Raw genomic sequence first — 10000 nt, 5'->3', positions numbered from 1 at the left:
CCCGATCTCGTCTGATCTCGGAAGCTAAGCAGGGTCGGGCCTGGTTAGTACTTGGATGTGAGACTGCCTGGGAATACCAGGTGCTTTAAGCTTTTACCTGACGTATAAACAAGGTTCAGAGGGTGGACTCATTCGCTTACGGCCATACCACCCTGAACACGCCCGATCTCGTCTGATCCCGTTCAGGTGTGCAAGCAGGAAGTGAGCAGAGAGCAGAGAGCAGTCGAGTGTTTGTTGGGACCGCGTGTGCTTGTGAGGCATAAGGTGCATTTGTGATAGTTTTATGTGTGATTCATTTCCCCTGCAGCCTGGCTGTTTGGGGGATTGATTCATACTTTCTGTGATTGGATGGATAATTTGATAAATGACAAAATAGAAGGTAAGGCCACTTTGATTAATGCAGAACCCGAGATTGATTATGCTTGTAGTGATTGGGGGGAAGAACTTGTGAAGGAAAACATGGAAGTTAAGGACAGTTTGGCACATGTAGAACGGGAGAATGATTCTGGAAATATTGAAGCCAGCGAGAAAGGAATAACCCAGATGATCAATTCCGTAATTAGGCCTATTGATAAAGCAAGCACGGCGAATGGTAGGAGAGATAAAGAGAGACAGGGAGAAAGTGAGGGTGATTGTGGCTATAAAAAGGAGCTGACATTGATTGTAGAGCCCGTCGGTGAGGATTACATTACCATGATGGAACTGTTGCGGGAAATCAAGGAAAAGTGTGGGATTGTTCTGGCATGCAGGGTCAAAAGTATGAACACTTACGAGATCACCATGCAGGAGGGAAAGGGCAAGACAAGGTTATTAGATGACTTCAAAATCGAAAACACTCGGGTGACCGCCAAGGAAGTTCGCAGCAGTGAAATTGTTGTTTCATTTCTATACTTGCCATCTTATATCACTGATGCTGAAATTAGGCAGAAACTCTCAACGTGGGGCGTGAGGGCGATTTCGCCCATCAAAAGAAGGAAATGGCCTAGGACAGACGTGGTGGACGGGACAAGGTTCTGCAAAGTACAATTTACTGAACTTGTACAGTCGCTGCCCTACTCAGCAAAGTTCGAGACACTAGACGGAGGGGAGTACTTCCGTGTAATTCATGACAGGCAGGTGAAGGTCTGCAGGCTGTGCATCCAGCCAGGACATATTTTGAGAGAATGCCCAGACTTCACCTGTTATAAATGCAAGCGCCAGGGACACTATGCTAGGGAGTGTGACTTGCAGGGGGGGAAGCGCGGAGAGGAGAGGACGGTGGACGCGGAGCCAGCCGGCGGCGACGAGCGCGTTTCCTGGTCCGAGGAGGAGCAACGACAGCAGGACGAGGACACCGGAGCTGCCAGCGGGGGTGAAATTACCCCATCCACCATCGGCAGCAGTGCGGATGGAGTGTCCGGTGAGACGGGTTGCATGACGGGAGGAGCATCCGGGCAAAGTATGGAGGAAGGTGCTAGCAAAGCGCCCAAAACTCCCTCAGCCCGGGCGAGTGAACGAAGAGGCGACCGACCAGGAGAGGTGGAGGCCCCGGATTGCAGTGAGGCTCCAAGGGACGGCGGGGCTGCTGCTGCTGCTGCTGCTGCTGCTGCTGCTGCGGCTGCTGCTGCTGCTGCGGCTGCTTCACCTAAGGAGCCAGACGATTCGAGCATGGAGGTGGTGGAGACAAGAACATCGGGAGAAGGAGAGTCGATGGACTACGAGGCGGTGAAAGCCAGCAGGAAGAGAATGAGCAAAAAGAGGGACAAAAGGGAGCCAAAAGAGCGGAAGGTATGAACAATCGAGCATCTCTGGAAAGCTGTGTTTTTCTTTTCACCATTACTATGGTCATAATAACATCCTTAAATGCAAACGGCCTGAGGAACATGATCAAAATAGAAAGAAGGATTGAACTCTGTAAATCTGACATACTGTGCCTTCAAGAAACGCATTGGGATAATGAACTTGTGGAAACCCTTGGAAAGATTTGGAAAGGGCCCATATTTATAGACAATGGGAGTGCGAAGGCATGTGGAGTGGCAATCCTTGTCAGAGAGAGGTCTGTTAGTGGTGTCAAGCAAACCTTTTGTGGAGGGAATGGACGTGTGATAGCGATAGAATTTGTCCACAATAAAAACACATACAAATTAATCAATATCTATGCACCAAACGTGGAGGAACTGAGAAAGGGTTTTTTTGACGACTTGGAGGTTCTGTGCACGGGAGATTGTATGATGGTTGGTGACTATAATGTAAAATTATCAAGACTAGATTATTCAAATAATGTAAAATACAGGTATGATGGGTCAAGGAACTTTTTGAAAAGCATGATGGCAGAACACAAAATGGTGGACGTATGGAGGGAGGAAAATGCAGAACGAAAAGTGTTTTCGCGGAGGCAGGTGGTTATGGGCACCCTTAGACAGAGTAGAATAGACCTCGTCCTAGTTAAGGAAAACATTGTCAGCCAAATAAAAGAGGTGAAATATAATTTTACCACTCTTAGTGATCATGCAATCCTGTCGCTGAGGTTAAAGGACGTATGTATAAGGAATGTAGGTGGAGGAATGTGGTGCCTAAACAACAGCTTATTAAGAGAGGATTTATATAAAGAGATGATAGCAAAATGTATCAAAGAAGAAATAGAGAACAGATTAAACAAAGATAATATTTGTATTTGGTGGGAAAATTTGAAAGAAAAAGTTAAAAAGAAAAGCATATACTATTCCAAGCAAAAGAACTTCAGAATGGATCAGGTAGAGAAAGAGATACAAAATAAATTAAACGAAGAAGCAGGGAAAGCAGACAAAGATGGAAATTATAATATACAAAATTATCTGAAGATGAGAAGGCAACTAAAAGATTGTGAGAAAAATAAATGTGATGGGGCGATAGTAAGGAGTAGAGTACAGTATGCTGTAGAGGGGGAAAGGTGCACAGCGTACTTTCTAAACCTGGAAAAAAATAAGCAGGAAAATAATTATATAAACGAACTACAGAATGAAAATGGGGAGAAGGTAAATGATTTGGTTAGCATCTTGAATACAGTGGAAGGCTTCTATAAAAACTTGTATAAAAAAGGGAATACAGAAAAAGTATGTATTGATGAGGTCTTGAGTGGTGTGGATGCAAGGATATCAGCAGACGAGCAAGACATGTGTGACAGAGAGATTACAGTAGAAGAAATACAAATAGCAATTAAAAATGCAAAAAACAATAAAAGCCCTGGTTCAGATGGCCTGAGCAGTGAATTCTACAAAGAGTTTGCTGATGTGTTGGCACCCATACTGCTAATGATATATCAAAGCATGGAAGAGGGACAACTGGTTCCAGAATCCATGGCTACTGGGGTAATCACAATATTATTTAAAAATAAGGGGAGTAGGTTGGAGTTAGGGAATTATAGGCCAATTAGTTTATTGAATAGTGACTATAAGATATTAACAAGGGTTTTAGCGTATAGGATTAAGAAGGTAATGGGAGGAGTAATATCACCGACACAGGCATATAGTGTCGAAGGGAGAGACATAGCAGATATAATAGGGACAGTGAGGGACGTTGTTAGGCACATGAAAGAACAGTCTGGGATTGTGTTGAGTGTAGATTTGAATAAGGCTTTTGATAGAGTGGAGCATGAGTTCTTGTTTCGGACTATGAAAGAATTTGGGTTTGGGGATAGAATAGTGAGTTGGATCAGGCTGCTGTATAAGGAAGCTAAGAGTAGGGTCAAATGTAATGGTCTGATGACAGACACCTTTGCTTTGGAGAGGTCAGTGAGACAGGGCTGTCCTTTATCAGCACTGTTGTATAGCATGTCTATCGAACCCTTTGCTGTCCTTATAAAAAAAGATAGTAATATAAAAGGAATACAAATACCAGGTGAGAAAATTAATATAATTCAACAATATGCGGATGACATGACAATAACAGTAGAAAATATGGACAGCATCAATATAATTATGAAACACATGGGAACATATGGGAGGGCAGCAGGGGCTAAAGTGAATATAGAAAAATGTGTATAGGTCAGGAGGGGGATAGGGTTGACAGTATGATTGCATTTAGAGTGGTGGACTGCATCAAAGTTTTAGGAGTAAACATAGGTCCAAACGAAAAGGAAGCAAGAGATATCACTTGGGCAAGAGTGATAAATAAGATAAAACACACTTTAAATGCATGGAAGCAGAGGAAATTGAAATTAAAAGGTAAGGTAATAGTTGTTAATTCCTTATTATTATCCAAATGTGTGTATGTTTTGGGCGCACTAGATCTTCCGGTATGGGTTCTATCTGAATTAAATCAGCTGACTTCAAACTTCTTGTGGGATGGGAAGGGTGCGAGGATATCCCACAAAACGTTGATAGCAGGGTACAGTGAGGGAGGGCTAAAACTGGTGGACATTGACACAAAACGTAAAGCACTGAGGGTTAAAACAGTGAAGAAGTATCTCCATGATGTGAATGACTATGGGTGGAAACAATTCTTTAAAATGTATGTTCAGATGGCTGGTAGATGTGGAGAGAATAGTCTGCTTATGGTTTTGAAAGAACCAATGTATGAAAAAGTGCCTTCTTTCTACCAAGAGGTGTTCAGAGCGTGGGGAGAATTCCTACCCAACATATCATACAACTGTAGTAATGTAGCAGAAGTAATGAATAAACCCGTTTTTCTCAATCCTATAATACAGCATAACAACAAAATGCTATACAATAAGGTTTTCATGGATGCAGGAATTAGGCAAGTAAAGGACATGGTCTATGAGTTTGTGCCTGGGTTTCTGCCTGGGCAGGCAATGGTAGACTGCGTAAGAGAATGGGATGAGGATGCTAGGAGAGATATGATTGTAAAAATGTATGATATAATTAAGGGGAGTATGCCTGTAGACTGGAGGTATTTGATTGAGAGAGAGTGTGTGAGGACAGGGGATGGACCTTTACCTAAACTAGTGTTTGTTAAAAATGACGCAAATAAAGAGTTTAAAGAATTAAAAGTAAAAAACATATATTTAGAACTGATAGCGAAACTGTTGAAAAGACCGGCATCAGAACAAATGTGGGAGAGGGTTCTGCCAGGTATGAATGTACAGTTGATATGGGAAAACCTCCAAATCAAATATAATGCAATAGAATGTGAAAACAATGACTTCATGACGAGACACAACAGGATCTATGTAAACACGGTGCTGCATCAGATTAACAAAGAGAACAAAAGATAATGTGACGTGTGTGAAACTGAGCCAGAAGACTTGTTACATATATATATCCGATGTGAATGTCTACGTAGGTTTGTTTTGAAGTTAAAAGATATGTTGTTTAAAAACTGGGAAATGGGTTTGTAAAGGCATATGAATGGAACAAAATGTTGCTGTTTGGAGTAAATGGGAAAAGGAAAGATGTGAATGTTCGTTTGTTTAATTTTGTGTTAAGCCATGTAAGGTATGCTATTATGTCAAGAAGGAATCTTGCTCATTTTGAGAGGAAAAAGGTGCATGTGTGGGATTTGTTTGAATCGGTTGTCAGGAGAAATGTGGGTTTGATCTTTAAATATGGTGCTGAGGACTTTGCTGAATGTTTTATTGACGGGTGTGGCTTTATATCTGTAACATCGGAAGGGAAACTAGCATTTAATTTCTGAGTGTGCCGCTATGTTTATCAGGCGCACGTGTTATTATTAAGTGATTTATTTTTCTTTCTTTTTTATCATTTTTTGAGTTTTGTTATCCCTTAACATGAATGTGATTCCTGTGTGTATGTCATTGTTTTGTGTAAATATTTACAGATGAATGTCGTTTGTATATATAAATTGGTATTTTTGATAATAAAAAAAAAAAAAAAAATACGCCCGATCTCGTCTGATCTCGGAAGCTAAGCAGGGTCGGGCCTGGTTAGTACTTGGATGGGAGACTGCCTGGGAATACCAGGTGCTGTAAGCTTTTTTCTTCTTTTACCTGACGTATTTACATGTATAAATAAGGGTCAGAGGGTGGACTCATTCGCTTACTGCCACACCAACCTGAATACGCCCGATCTCGTCTGATCTCGGAAGCTAAGCAGGGTCGAGCCTGGTTAGTACTTGGATGGGAGACTGCCTGGGAATACCAGGTGCTGTAAGCTTTTTTCCACTTTTACCTGACTTATTTACATGTATAAATAAGGTTCAGAGGGTGGACTCATTCACTTACGGCCACACCAACCTGAATATGCCCTATCTCGTCTGATCTCGGAAGCTAAGCAGGGTCGGGCCTGGTTAGTACTTGGATGGGAGACTGCTTGGGAATACCAGGTGCTGTAAGCTTTTTTCCAGTCTTACTTGACGTATTTACATGTATAAATAAGGTTCAGAGGGTGGCCTCGTTCGCTTACGGCCACACCAACCTGTATACGCCCGATCTCGTCTGATCTCGGAAGCTAAGCAGGGTCGGGCCTGGTTAGTACTTGGATGGGAGACTGCCTGGGCATACCAGGTGCTGTAAACTTTTTTCCACTCTTAACTGACATATTTACATGTATAAATAAGGTTCAGAGGGTGGACTCGTTCGCTTAAAGCCACACCAACCTGAATACGCCTGATCTCGTCTGATCTCGGAAGCTAAGCAGGGACGGGCCTGGTTACTACTTGAATGGGAGACCTCCTGGGAATAACAGGTGCTGCAAGCTTTTTTCTTCTTTTACCTGACGTATTTACATGTATAAATAAGTTTCAGAGGGTGGACTCATTGGCTTACGGCCACACCAACCTGAATACGCCCGATCTCGTCTGATCTCGGAAGCTAAGCAGGGTCGGGCCTGGTTAGTACTTGGATGGGAGACTGCCTGGGAATACCAGGTGCTGTAAGCTTTTTTCTTCTTTTACCTGACGTATTTACATGTATAAATAAGGGTCAGAGGGTGGACTCATTCGCTTACGGCCACACCAACCTGAATACGCCCGATCTCATCTGATCTCGGAAGCTAAGCAGGGTCGGGCCTGGTTAGTACTTGGTTGGGAGACTGCCTGGGAATACCAGGTGCTCTAAGCTTTTTTCCACTTTTACCTGACGTATTTACACGTATAAATAAGGTTCAGAGGGTTGACTCAATCGCTTACAGCCACAACAACCTGAATACACCCGATCTCGTCTGATGTCGGAAGCTAATTAGGGTCGGGCCTGGTTAGTACTTGGATGAGAGACTTCCTGGGAATACCAGGTGCTGCAAGCTTTTTTCTTCTTTTACCTGACGTATTTACATGTATAAATAAGGTTCAGAGGGTGGACTCATTCGCTTACGGCCACACCAACCTGAATACGCCCGATCTCGTCTGATCTCGGAAGCTAAGCAGGGTCGGGCCTGGTTAGTACTTGGATGGGAGACTGCCTGGGAATACCAGGTGCAGTAAACTTTTTTCCACTCTTAACTGACGTATTTACATGTATAAATAAGGTTCAGAGGGTGGACTCGTTCGCTTACGGCCACACCAACCTGTATACGCCCGATCTCGTCTGATCTCGGAAGCTAAGCAGGGTCGGGCCTGGTTAGTACTTGGATGGGAGACTGCCTGGGAACACCAGGTTCTGTAAGCTTTTGTCCACTTTTACCTGACTTATTTACACGTATAAATAAGGTTCAGAGGGTGGACTCATTCGCTTACGGATAAACCAACCTGAACACGCCCGATCTAGTCTGATCTCGGAAGGTAAGCAGGGTCGGGCCTGGTTAGTACTTGGATGGGAGACTGCCTGGGAATACCAGGTGCTGTAAGCTTTTTTCCACTTTTACCTGACGTATTTACATGTATAAATAAGGTTCAGAGGGTTGACTCAATCGCTTACGGCCACACCAACCTGAATGCGCCCGATCTCGTCTGATTTCGGAAGCTCAGCAGGGTCGGGCCTGGTTAGTTCTTGAATGGGAGACTTCCTGGGAATACCAGGTGCTGCAAGCTTTTTTCTTCTTTTACCTGACGTATTTACATGCATAAATAAGGTTCAGAGGCTGGACTCATTCGCTTACGGCCAAACCAACCTGAATACGCCCGATCTCGTCTGATCTCGGAAGCTAAGCAGGGTCGGGCCTGGTTAGTACTTGAATGGGAGACTTCCTGGGAATACCAGGTGCTGCAAGCTTTTTTCTTCTTTTACCTGACGTATTTACACGTATAAATAAGGTTCAGAGGGTGGACTCATTCGCTTACGGCCAAACCAACCTGAATAAGCCCGATCTCGTCTGATCTCGGAAGCTAAGCAGGGTCGGGCCTGGTTAGTACTTGGATTGGACACTGCCTGGGAATACCAGGTGCTGTAAGCTTTTTTCTTCTTCTACCTGATGTATTTACATGTATAAATAAGGGTCAGAGGGTGGACTCATTAGCTTACGGCCACACCAACCTGAATACGCCCGATCTCGTCTGATCTCGGAAGCTAAGCAGGGTCGGGCCTGGTTAGTACTTGGATGGGAGACTGCCTGGGAATACCAGGTGCTGTAAGCTTTTTTCCACTTTTACCTGACGTATTTAAATGTATAAATAAGGTTCAGAGGGTGGACTCAATTGCTTACGGCCACACCAACCTGAATACGCCTGATCTCGTCTGATCTCGGAAACTAAGCAGGGTCGGGCCTGGTTAGTACTTGGATGGGAGACTGCCTGGGAATACCAGGTTCTGTAAGCTTTCTTCCACTTTTACCTGAATTATGTACATGTATAAATAAGGTTCAGAGGGTGGACTCGTTCGCTTACGGCCACACCAACCTGAATATGCCCGATCTCGTCTGATCTCGGAAGCTAAGCAGGGTCAGACCTGGTTAGTACTTGGATGGGAGACTGCCTGGGAATACAAGGTGCTGTAAGCTTTTTTCTTCTTTTACCTGACGTATTTACATGTATAAATAAGGTTCAGAGGGTGAACTCATTCGCTTACGGCAACACCAACCTGAATACGCCCGATCTCGTCTGATCTCGGAAGATAAGCAGGGTCGAGCCTGGTTAGTACTTGGATGGGAGACTGCCTGGGAATACCAGGTGCTGTAAGCTTTTTTCCACTTTTACCTGACGTATATACATGTATAAATAAGGTCCAGAGGGTGGACTCATTCGCTTACAGCCACACCAACCCGATCTCGTCTGATCTCGGAAGCTAAGCAGGGTCGGGCCTGGTTAGTACATGAATGGGAGACTGCCTGGGAATACCAGGTGCTGTAAGCTTTTTTCCAGTTTTACCTGACGTATTTACATGTATAAATAAGGTTCAGAGGGTTGACTCAATCGCTTACGGCCACACCAACCTGAATATGCCCGATCTCGTCTGATTTCGGAAGATAAGCAGGGTCGGGCCTGGTTAGTACTTGGATGGGAGACTGCCTGGGAATACCAGGTGCTGTAAGCTTTTTTCCACTCTTAACTGACGTATTTACATGTATAAATAAGGTTCAGAGGGTGGACTCGTTCGTTTACAGCCACACCAACCTGAATACGCCTGATCTCGTCTGATCTCGGAAGCTAAGCAGGGTCGGGCCTGGTTAGTACTTGGATGGGAGACTGCCTGGGAATACCAGGTGCTGTAAGCTTTTTTCTTCTTTTACCTGACGTATTTACATGTATAAATAAGGTTCAGAGGGTGGACTCAAACGCTTACGGCCACACCAACCTGAATACTCCCGATCTCGTCTGATCTCGGAAGCTAAACAGGTTCGGGCCTGGTTAGTACTTGGATGGGAGACTTCCTGGGAATACCAGGTGCTGCAAGCTTTTATCTTCTTTTACCTGACGTATTTACATGTATAAATAAGGTTCATAGGGTGGACTCATTCGCTTACGGCCACACCAACCTGAATACGCCCGATCCCGTCTGATCTCGGAAGCTAAGCAGGGTCGGGCCTGGTTAGTACTTTGATGGGAGACTGCCTGGGAATACCAGGTGCTGTAAGCTTTTTTCTTCTTCTACCTGACGTATTTACATGTATAAATAAGGGTAAGAGTGTGGACTCATTCGCTTACGGCCACACCAACCTGTAAACGCCCGATCTCGTCTGATTTAGGAAGCTAAGCA

General features: G+C 44.2%; 14 non-coding genes and 10 pseudogenes across 14 annotated transcripts; all 24 read left to right on the top strand.

The window, feature by feature from the left end:
• LOC133938450 (5S ribosomal RNA) overlaps window positions 1–92 on the top strand; it is a 119-nt pseudogene extending 27 nt beyond the window's left edge.
• A 5878-nt stretch (window positions 93–5970) lies between these two features.
• LOC133935652 (5S ribosomal RNA) lies at window positions 5971–6089 on the top strand. The gene has a single exon (XR_009913785.1). It is a non-coding gene; the product is annotated as a 5S ribosomal RNA (ribosomal RNA).
• A 62-nt stretch (window positions 6090–6151) lies between these two features.
• Window positions 6152–6270, top strand: LOC133939273 (5S ribosomal RNA; annotated as a pseudogene).
• Window positions 6271–6332: 62 nt separating this feature from the next.
• LOC133936118 (5S ribosomal RNA) lies at window positions 6333–6451 on the top strand. The gene has a single exon (XR_009914229.1). It is a non-coding gene; the product is annotated as a 5S ribosomal RNA (ribosomal RNA).
• Window positions 6452–6513: 62 nt separating this feature from the next.
• On the top strand, window positions 6514–6632 carry LOC133942408 (5S ribosomal RNA; annotated as a pseudogene).
• A 62-nt stretch (window positions 6633–6694) lies between these two features.
• Window positions 6695–6813, top strand: LOC133934602 (5S ribosomal RNA). The gene has a single exon (XR_009912778.1). It is a non-coding gene; the product is annotated as a 5S ribosomal RNA (ribosomal RNA).
• A 62-nt stretch (window positions 6814–6875) lies between these two features.
• Window positions 6876–6994, top strand: LOC133934140 (5S ribosomal RNA). The gene has a single exon (XR_009912337.1). It is a non-coding gene; the product is annotated as a 5S ribosomal RNA (ribosomal RNA).
• Window positions 6995–7056: 62 nt separating this feature from the next.
• On the top strand, window positions 7057–7175 carry LOC133943556 (5S ribosomal RNA; annotated as a pseudogene).
• Window positions 7176–7237: 62 nt separating this feature from the next.
• On the top strand, window positions 7238–7356 carry LOC133934936 (5S ribosomal RNA). Its single transcript, XR_009913099.1, has one exon. It is a non-coding gene; the product is annotated as a 5S ribosomal RNA (ribosomal RNA).
• A 62-nt stretch (window positions 7357–7418) lies between these two features.
• LOC133934103 (5S ribosomal RNA) lies at window positions 7419–7537 on the top strand. The gene has a single exon (XR_009912303.1). It is a non-coding gene; the product is annotated as a 5S ribosomal RNA (ribosomal RNA).
• Window positions 7538–7599: 62 nt separating this feature from the next.
• On the top strand, window positions 7600–7718 carry LOC133939997 (5S ribosomal RNA; annotated as a pseudogene).
• Window positions 7719–7780: 62 nt separating this feature from the next.
• Window positions 7781–7899, top strand: LOC133941802 (5S ribosomal RNA; annotated as a pseudogene).
• Window positions 7900–7961: 62 nt separating this feature from the next.
• On the top strand, window positions 7962–8080 carry LOC133947378 (5S ribosomal RNA). Its single transcript, XR_009919031.1, has one exon. It is a non-coding gene; the product is annotated as a 5S ribosomal RNA (ribosomal RNA).
• Window positions 8081–8142: 62 nt separating this feature from the next.
• On the top strand, window positions 8143–8261 carry LOC133936702 (5S ribosomal RNA). The gene has a single exon (XR_009914783.1). It is a non-coding gene; the product is annotated as a 5S ribosomal RNA (ribosomal RNA).
• Window positions 8262–8323: 62 nt separating this feature from the next.
• On the top strand, window positions 8324–8442 carry LOC133934591 (5S ribosomal RNA). Its single transcript, XR_009912767.1, has one exon. It is a non-coding gene; the product is annotated as a 5S ribosomal RNA (ribosomal RNA).
• A 62-nt stretch (window positions 8443–8504) lies between these two features.
• Window positions 8505–8623, top strand: LOC133938789 (5S ribosomal RNA; annotated as a pseudogene).
• Window positions 8624–8685: 62 nt separating this feature from the next.
• On the top strand, window positions 8686–8804 carry LOC133940556 (5S ribosomal RNA; annotated as a pseudogene).
• A 62-nt stretch (window positions 8805–8866) lies between these two features.
• Window positions 8867–8985, top strand: LOC133935485 (5S ribosomal RNA). The gene has a single exon (XR_009913626.1). It is a non-coding gene; the product is annotated as a 5S ribosomal RNA (ribosomal RNA).
• Window positions 8986–9047: 62 nt separating this feature from the next.
• LOC133944205 (5S ribosomal RNA) lies at window positions 9048–9156 on the top strand (annotated as a pseudogene).
• A 62-nt stretch (window positions 9157–9218) lies between these two features.
• LOC133934340 (5S ribosomal RNA) lies at window positions 9219–9337 on the top strand. The gene has a single exon (XR_009912526.1). It is a non-coding gene; the product is annotated as a 5S ribosomal RNA (ribosomal RNA).
• A 62-nt stretch (window positions 9338–9399) lies between these two features.
• On the top strand, window positions 9400–9518 carry LOC133946522 (5S ribosomal RNA). The gene has a single exon (XR_009918211.1). It is a non-coding gene; the product is annotated as a 5S ribosomal RNA (ribosomal RNA).
• A 62-nt stretch (window positions 9519–9580) lies between these two features.
• Window positions 9581–9699, top strand: LOC133942995 (5S ribosomal RNA). Its single transcript, XR_009915897.1, has one exon. It is a non-coding gene; the product is annotated as a 5S ribosomal RNA (ribosomal RNA).
• Window positions 9700–9761: 62 nt separating this feature from the next.
• LOC133944525 (5S ribosomal RNA) lies at window positions 9762–9880 on the top strand. The gene has a single exon (XR_009916310.1). It is a non-coding gene; the product is annotated as a 5S ribosomal RNA (ribosomal RNA).
• A 62-nt stretch (window positions 9881–9942) lies between these two features.
• LOC133942313 (5S ribosomal RNA) overlaps window positions 9943–10000 on the top strand; it is a 119-nt pseudogene continuing 61 nt past the window's right edge.

Source organism: Platichthys flesus, chromosome 22 (assembly GCF_949316205.1).
Source record: "Platichthys flesus chromosome 22, fPlaFle2.1, whole genome shotgun sequence".
NCBI classification, from domain to species: Eukaryota; Metazoa; Chordata; class Actinopteri; order Pleuronectiformes; family Pleuronectidae; genus Platichthys; species Platichthys flesus.
The sequence above is the reverse complement of the archived record's forward strand: the minus strand, read 5'-3'. Positions and strand labels throughout refer to the sequence as shown.